At 36.4% G+C, this 8,089-nt stretch overlaps 1 protein-coding gene across 4 annotated transcripts in view; it reads left to right on the top strand.

Moving 5' to 3' along the window:
- The window catches only part of TRPS1 (transcriptional repressor GATA binding 1), a 229,841-nt gene that overhangs the window by 28,542 nt on the left and 193,210 nt on the right, over positions 1-8,089 (top strand). The window contains exon 1 of one of the 4 annotated variants that reach the window (XM_023750922.1): positions 7,502-7,576. The exons of the other annotated variants lie outside the window; for them this stretch is intronic. The gene's annotated coding sequence lies outside the window, so the exon portion shown is untranslated. Of the gene's footprint in view, positions 1-7,501; positions 7,577-8,089 lie in introns of those variants that run through there. 4 annotated transcript variants of the gene reach the window in all.

Below are 8,089 nucleotides of genomic sequence, written 5' to 3'. Positions count from 1 at the left end.
CATTAGCATTTATTTGATCTTCCCCCTCCCCTCAGATTTGTCACTGTCCCTTGACATATGTTTTATACTGGAGAGCAACCCTTTGTTTCTCTTACTCCTGTTTACTTCAACGTAGTTTTTATTCTTTCTCAACTTTTTTTTTCTTCTCATTTCTAATTTCTCCCTCAGGATCATCTCCACTATCAGCTCCCTAAAAGTTTCCAATGCTGTTGATCGCATTATTCTATTATGAATTAAAGAAATTGTGGAAATAATACTTGTTAAAAATAACAGCAGACATTTAGGACTTACTGTTTGCCTTCAAGGACACTTACTGTTCTCACGGATGATTTTGGTGTGAAATCCTCTCTCATCCTGTATTGCTGAGATATTGACTGTAATCCTTATTGCTTTGACAGAGGGAGGGAGTTTCTTAGAAAGCAATAATTTCTCTTAAAATTTCTTCTCCTTTTGCTCTTCAGCAACATTGTTTTAAACATTACATGCTCAATAAACGTAACATATTGTAGGAATGCATTAATGGATTAGAAATTTTAGTACGAAGTGCCTATGCCCATATGCAGAATGTATATGTGATATCTGATGTTGCTTTGGTACTTTATTTTCCAAGCTGATGAACAAGAGTGGAAGATTTTTAAGTCATTAATAATCAGCATTCATGGCATAGTAAACAATAACCTAATTGAGAATTAAATGTGTCAGAATATGAAGCTTTTGGGAAGAGATCAATATTAAATAAATACATATATGCACATACACATTAGTATATTAATATATAAATGAATACAACTTTAGAATATAATGATTATATTTAATATTGCTTATGATAAGAAACTCCTGGACTATTGGCACTATCATGTCAGGCAGAAAAAAGTTGTGTGAAAGTCACAGACATTTCTGTAGGATAAAATATGATTGTATTTTATGTCTGCTTGTACCTTCAAAACAAATATTAAATGCCACATGAAATAGTTTCAAGAAATAATATTTCAAATTTCTCTGTTAACGTTTGTGTGTTCCTTGTTCACTTATTCTTTTAGCAGGCATGTGATAATAGAGAAGCCAAAGTCTTCAGAAATATTAACCAGGTGGAAAGTTTACCATAGATAGAATATTACTTATTAACTTACCTTTTTTATACAAGATGAGAAACAGCTATTATTATTCGTATTGTAAGATGGCATACCTTTTTACATAGATTGAGAACAACTACTTTAGATGAAGGTAGAATCTGCCACACTTCATTTACTAAACCCATCATTTATTCAGCCTTATAAGAATACTAGAGGCCCGATGCACGAAATTCGTGCAAGGGGCTCGGCCCCAGCTTCGTCCAGAAGGTCATCCAGAAGGTTGTTGGGCCATCCGGTCTAATTAACATATTATGCTTTTATTATTATAAACTAGAGGCCCCATGCACGGAATTGGTGCATGGGCAGGGTCCCTAGGCCTGGCCGGCAATCAGGGCTGATCTTTGGGGTGACTGGTGGGGCGATCTGGGGTTGGAGGAGGGGGGGGCGCTGGCCCCTGCCTTGGCTGGCCTGGGGCCTGCAGGCAGAGGTCAGCTCCTGCGTTGAGCGTCTGCCCCCTGGTGGTCATTGTGCAACCTGTCATTCTGCTGTTCAGTAGATTTGCATATTAGGCTTTTATTTTATAGGATTCAAAATTTAGGTGTGTGAATTGTCTGAGAAAAGTACAGTTTTATGCTATGTGTGTGTGTGTGTGTGTGTGTGTGTGTGTGTGTGTGTGTGTGTGTGTTTTGGCTGTTTTTCATCTATTCCATCCAGTTTTCTAAGGTAAACAGGTTACTTTATCTCCTTTCTAGTTCCAGTTTTCTTATTTGTAAAAATAGGGCTTATAGATTCCTTGCAGGCTTTAGTGAGGACTAAGTGAGAGAATTATGTGAGCCACGAAGCACATGGCTGGTGCCTAATAGGTACCAACAACAACATGTTAGTTCTCTTGTCTTAGTTTGTCTCTGTGGTCTGACTGATGTAGTGTTTCCTAGTGAGACATTTAATAACTACAGATATGTGTCTGTGCTTTGCTGCCTTCGACACCACCCCTGCCAGCAGCAGAATCAAAGACAGGGCTCTCCTCTCGTTTCCTTGTCTCCATTGTCTTTCCCTTCAGAGCACGTCTCTTGCTTTTGGTTCTTGTTTTTGCCTCCAATCTTTTTTGAATCCCTGTACCCATTCAAATCTCTTTTGCCCAGAACTCTTCATTTTTTCCATTTCTCTTCTTTCTTCTATTGCCTTGTTGCCTACTTTGGCACATCTGGGCTCTGAGTGGCCCGAGTAGTGAATGACAACACTCCATTCCATTGAATGGCTTGGTTTGCCCATCAAAAAATGGCAGCTAAAAGATTCCTTCTCCATTTATTACTCCCTGGTTCCTGAAAAGCAACTGAAAAACATCTCACTCACACACACACGCACACACACACATGCACACACATGCACACATGCACCCTCTCTTTTGCTAACACAATGCACAGATCATAACATAAGTGTGTAGCTTAGTGAATTTATTACAAAATAAATACTCTGTGTAACTCTCTCTCATGCCAACAAAGGGACACCTCTTAGGGTCCCCTCCTGTTCTGTGTTCCCTTCTCTCTCCCAGGAATTAATCACTCTCTTGATTGCTCACACTTTAGGTTAGTTTTGCTTGTTTTGAACATTACATGAATTGAAATACAGCATTCACATGTATTTAAAAATCATTCTTTTCTGTCTGATGTCTCACACTGACCATCTCATTTGTGAAATTCATTCATGTTGTTGTATTTGGTTTGCACTATAATATCCAGCTGTATGACTGTGCATTCTATTGCACAATAATATACCACAATTTTTTAATATTTTAAATCATATTTTAAGCAATATGCAGAAATTTTGAAATATGCTAATAACATATTTATCCAATAAGGACTTTTGTACCTACTCTGTTCTACTACTGATCTACATTTATTTTGTTTCCAGTTTTGCCAATTCAAAAAATGATGTTATGAGCATTCTTATGTGTGTGTGCCTGCACTTTTAAATTGAACTTCTGGGACCCTGGCCAGGTAGCTCAGTTGGTTAGAACGTCAGTCAGTGTTGCCCCATGCGCCAAGGCTATGGTTTGATCTCCGGTCAGAGCACATACAAGAAGCAATGAATGCATGAATAAGTGAAACAACAAATCAATATTTCTCTTTCTCCCTTCTTCTATTTCTCTCTGTCTTTCTCTCCCTTCCCCCTTAACCCCCCCCCCCCAAATCAACAATTTAAAAAATGAATTAAATTTCTTGTTTTATGTCATTAGGTTTTCTTAAGTTGTAGGAGTCTGATCCTGATATTTGAGATTTTCCTATAATCTTTTATGTCCCAGTCTGTTCCTTCAAAATACAACGTTTTATTGCCCTGGTGAGCATTACTCAGTGGTTAGAGCACCAGCCCTTGCACCAAAGGATTGCAAGTTCGATTCCTGGTCAAGGGCAAGTACCTGGGTTGCAGGTTAGATCCTGCCCTAGTAAGAGCTCCTGTGGGAGGCAGCCAGTCGATGTGTCTCTTTCACATCTCTCTCTCTCCTCCCGCTTCCTCCCTCCCTTCCACTCTCTCTAAAAATCAGTGGAAAAATAACCTCAGGTGAGGATTGACAACAACAAAAAAGACAAGGTTTTATTTATTTTTATATATTTGTCAAATACCTGTATCTGGAATATATTTCTTTTGGTCTGTTATGACAGGTGTCTACCATAAGATTGATGGAGAAAAGGAATTACTAATTGGGGTGGAGGCAGTGAAAATCTTTTTAAAGGTGTGTGTGTGTGTGTGTGTGTGTGTGTGCACACGTGCGCATTTAGATAGATTCTTATATTCGACTCAAATGTAAAGACTGATTAAATTACCTATAACAAATATTTAATGACTGAGCTAATTTTTAACTTAATTCCACAGCCCTACACGTATGTATCATATTGCTATTCTTTCTCTTTAGGTCAGCAGTTTTCAACTGGTGTGCTGCCGCACACTGGTGTGTCGCCAGAATTTTTAAAACATGCAATACCTGACTATTTAGTCGGGGCACTGACCTCTTTTCCCTTAGGTTGTCTAATAAAAGAATGACAACAGACAACACAACAATAGCTGTCCATTGTGAATGAATAAAAATATTAGACCAATTTTTTTGTCATATTGGCAAAAAATATATACTCTATTTTTGGTGTGATGCAGAATTTTAGTAATTAGTTTATCTGTGCCATGAGATAAGGTTGAAAATTGCTACTCTAGGTGAATGAATAAAGTAGGAGCTGTGGGGGCTTAGGGGTAACCTGGCTATGTGGTAATCCTGGGATTTGATAACATTGAGCTTATACCCATATATATTTATGCATGTATAATTTGGACCTCTGCGATCATATTGTACAGAGATGTTTATCTCCTGCCTTTTTCACTCACTTTTCTATCATAGCTATAATCCTCTGCCATTACACATTCTTTTCAAATACTGACTCTAAATCTTTCATGATAATGGATCCTGATCTTTTAATGTTGATAACCATGCTGGGGAAAACAAACACACATACAAAACAGATCCTTTAAAATGGTCCACTTCAGATCAAAGCATGTTAGTTTTCTTGCCAAGTTAATGAAGAAATACTACTTCATTTAAAAATATTACATAAGCTTTAAAATCAGTAATTTTCTTCTTTGAAAATTCCTGCTTAGAGCAGCATCTCCTGCTCAACAGGTAAGCGACATCATGAAGCTGCTTGATACTGGGAAATCTGGATCAAATAGAGCAGACTCCCCACTCTATGAACCCTGGGACTTTTCAGAGCGATAGTCGCTAACATACATTATGGATCTCTGAAAAGGGATTCAAAGTGTACAGTGTCTACTAAACTCAGTATGACCAAAGAACTGCCTTACATTTCATTGTGGGAAGCTAATATCATAGGAAGAACGTAGATTTTTGAATTTCTAGTCATGTGTGCTTAAATAGTTACCACAGTAAAATCTACAACAGAGCCTGGCTAAACTTGGGCAGAGGCTGAATGTCTTGAAATAATAGTTTATTCAAAAAAAAAGTTCTTACAGCTGAAGATTTCTAAGTCTATTACCTACCTAAATGATTAAGGAATCCCATATGTACCCTTTTCTTCCTTTTTTTGTATATGTATATACAATTTTCTCATCCCAGGAGTCAGGAAAAAGTGGTTTAACCTATTCTACTCCCAGAACTTGCTTTCCCGTTTTTAAAATGCTTTCCATTTAGAAAATGCCTGTTTTCCTTGGAAAATCTCGATGTACTTAACAAAAGAAAAAAATGCTTCCAACCTGTGTGTGTATAATTTGATTTTATCAGAAGGGAAAATGATGCTGAATTGGTCACATTAAGCATTTAGCACTAACTAGGGTGATATCTAAACCAGATTTCATGTCATTAGTGTGTTCATTACACAGTGTGAAAGCCATCCATCAGTACTGTTTATTAATTTAAATGGACTTTTAAAAATACAGGCAGAACAGAGATCCCTGGCCTCCTGGAACTTACATAGCGACATTCTGAACATGTGGCTTCCCTTTCACTGCCTGTACGCATTTGGTGATTTCTCATGAAACGTGTGCCTTACCTGTTGGACACTCCTGTGGTTCAATCATTGGACTATTTATTGATCCTCGGATGGGTGAGGCCTTTCAAGCTGCTGCTTGTGGTGCCTTAGGGATCCTCACAGTGGTTTGTGAGTTCCTTCACAATTTCATGAGCAAAAACTGTGGCATATCATGTCACAGACTTCCTTCCCTTCACTTTGGCTATGTAACATATATATACTTAACACATATATACATAAATGTTATATATACCATGTTAGATATTACGTTAAATATCACATCATGTTAAATATTACATTATATTTAACACATACATGTGTGTTTAAATTACACACATGTATTAGTATAAGCACTCAATATGCTTTCACAACATTTGTTTTAACCTTATATCTAGTTGCATTCTGAAGAAAATTAGCAAAAATCTTGCCTAATACACTTGACTTGCCAGTGCTGTGAAGACAGGGAGCATTCTTATTGAATCTTCATGGTATGCCTTCCTCAGATTCACTGTGCTGTATATGTGCATTAATTTGTCAAATTGATTTGCAGTGATTGACACAGGGTTTTTTTTTATGGGAGAACTGAGAAAGCTGTTAGCCAGTTATATTGCTGGATTGAGGTAATAATTGGAGATTTTTCTCTCCTGTTGAACAACAGATTGGAAAAAAGACAAGATAATATCAATATATTAAAATTAAGCCATCTTTTAATGTTTTTCGGAAAATGCTGGAAAGTCAAAAATATTCCTACAAAGCACCATGCTCATTCATTTGGTTATCAGTGGAAATTTAATTTATGTATATATAAAATGTTAATCGCATCCTAACATCAGTATAGTAAGTGAATTTATACTTTTCCATGACCTGTTTTTTTGAACTTAAGTTTTATATTGGCTCTTGGCTCGTGGATTAGTTGACATACTCTTAAGTTTAACGAAGAAGAAGAAGAAGAATGCTGAGCCTGGCCCATGTACACACACAGAGCCAGATTGATCTGTTTGAATAGTCATTCAAACAGTCAGTAGTCATTTTAGATTATTTTAATTTTTTTTCCTTTTTTGGGGAGGAAAGCAAAAGAAAAACCAACATGTATGTGGGGAAACGAATGGTAGCATTTCTTAATTTGCTTAGTGAAATTGTGATCGTATCCAAATTAGAGCTTTTAATACATTTGCCTCTCACCTGTTACCAAAGGTAAAATAATCCCCCCTTTCCTTTTGATCATCCATGAAGTATACTTGGTTTACTTTACTTATCCTATTTAGTGAAATTGGCCCATGCTTCATTTTTTTTTCTGATATATTCATTTGGACTTCTATCATATAGTCTTTAAAGGCCTAAAAAAAGGTTTTGTAATTTTCATATATAAATAAAATGGTTAGTGAAATTCTTTCTCTAAGATGTTTATGGATATCTGGAGACTGATTTTGGCAAATCTGACATTGTTACCAGGCTATCATCTTTAACCTAGGCTAGTGCATTTGAAATGAGATATTTAAAATATAGAGAACATAGCATGATGAAATAAGAGCCTAATAAAATGTGTTTGGGCCAGCATCAAAACTCTTTGAAATAGGATATCTAAATAGTGTGCATTTTATCTCGGAGAGGCTTGGGTTAGTTGTAGTGTCCAGATGACTATTAATAGGCTTTGTGCTCTGGAGCATATGTTAATAGAAGGGATCATTTTGGATTAATTTGATGTGAATTAATAAGAGATTTATTTGATGGGAGTTGTTTGAAGGTGATGACATTTAAATCTCAACAGGATTTAAGATGTCCAAAAATACCTTTAAAGATTCAGGATCAATCAATTCAGAGGGCAAATGAAATAGACATGGATAGCAAGGAACGGGATCAGACGTTGGGTGTATGAAGTTTGGAGCCGTTTACATGAAAAGCCATCTACCAGTGAAGTATTGCCCTAGAATCTGAAGAAATGGAAAACATTTAAACTCCCTCAGCAATTCTTGGGTTTGTGAATTGGATAAACAATGTTCTCTTGCATTTTATAGTTCACTTAAGCAATCTGATTTTGATCTGTATATATGGAGTAGACAGCATTCAAATTTTTTTCCCTAAACCAATGAGCAAACACATATGTTCTTGAAAAACTGAACTTTATATGTTGTTCATATGGAAACTATCTAGTTTGCTATAGGCCCCATATTTGACCTTCCTTTTATTTTGCTATCACTTGTTTAATTCTTTAAATTCCTTGTGGGAGACTTTTGATCAAAAGAAACAATTTGCTGTTCTTCTCTCCCCACCCCCCCACCCCCCGCTTCTTTTATTTTTTAAATAAAAGCTTCATGATATGTGTATCTAATAACTCAGAACTCCTAGGCGGTTGATATAAACAGGCATGGAAGAGAGATATATTAAGGAGAAGACTATCATGTCTCCTTTGTATTCAGCTTTGATTTCAAACAGTTGATAGTTTTATTGTATGGAAAAACAATAGGAAAATGTCCTGTGGTATTATAT

This window comes from Myotis lucifugus, unplaced genomic scaffold, assembly GCF_000147115.1.
Source record: "Myotis lucifugus unplaced genomic scaffold, Myoluc2.0 scaffold_17, whole genome shotgun sequence".
NCBI classification, from domain to species: Eukaryota; Metazoa; Chordata; class Mammalia; order Chiroptera; family Vespertilionidae; genus Myotis; species Myotis lucifugus.
Note: the sequence above shows the minus strand (reverse complement) of the source record. Positions and strands in the feature narration are given on the sequence as shown.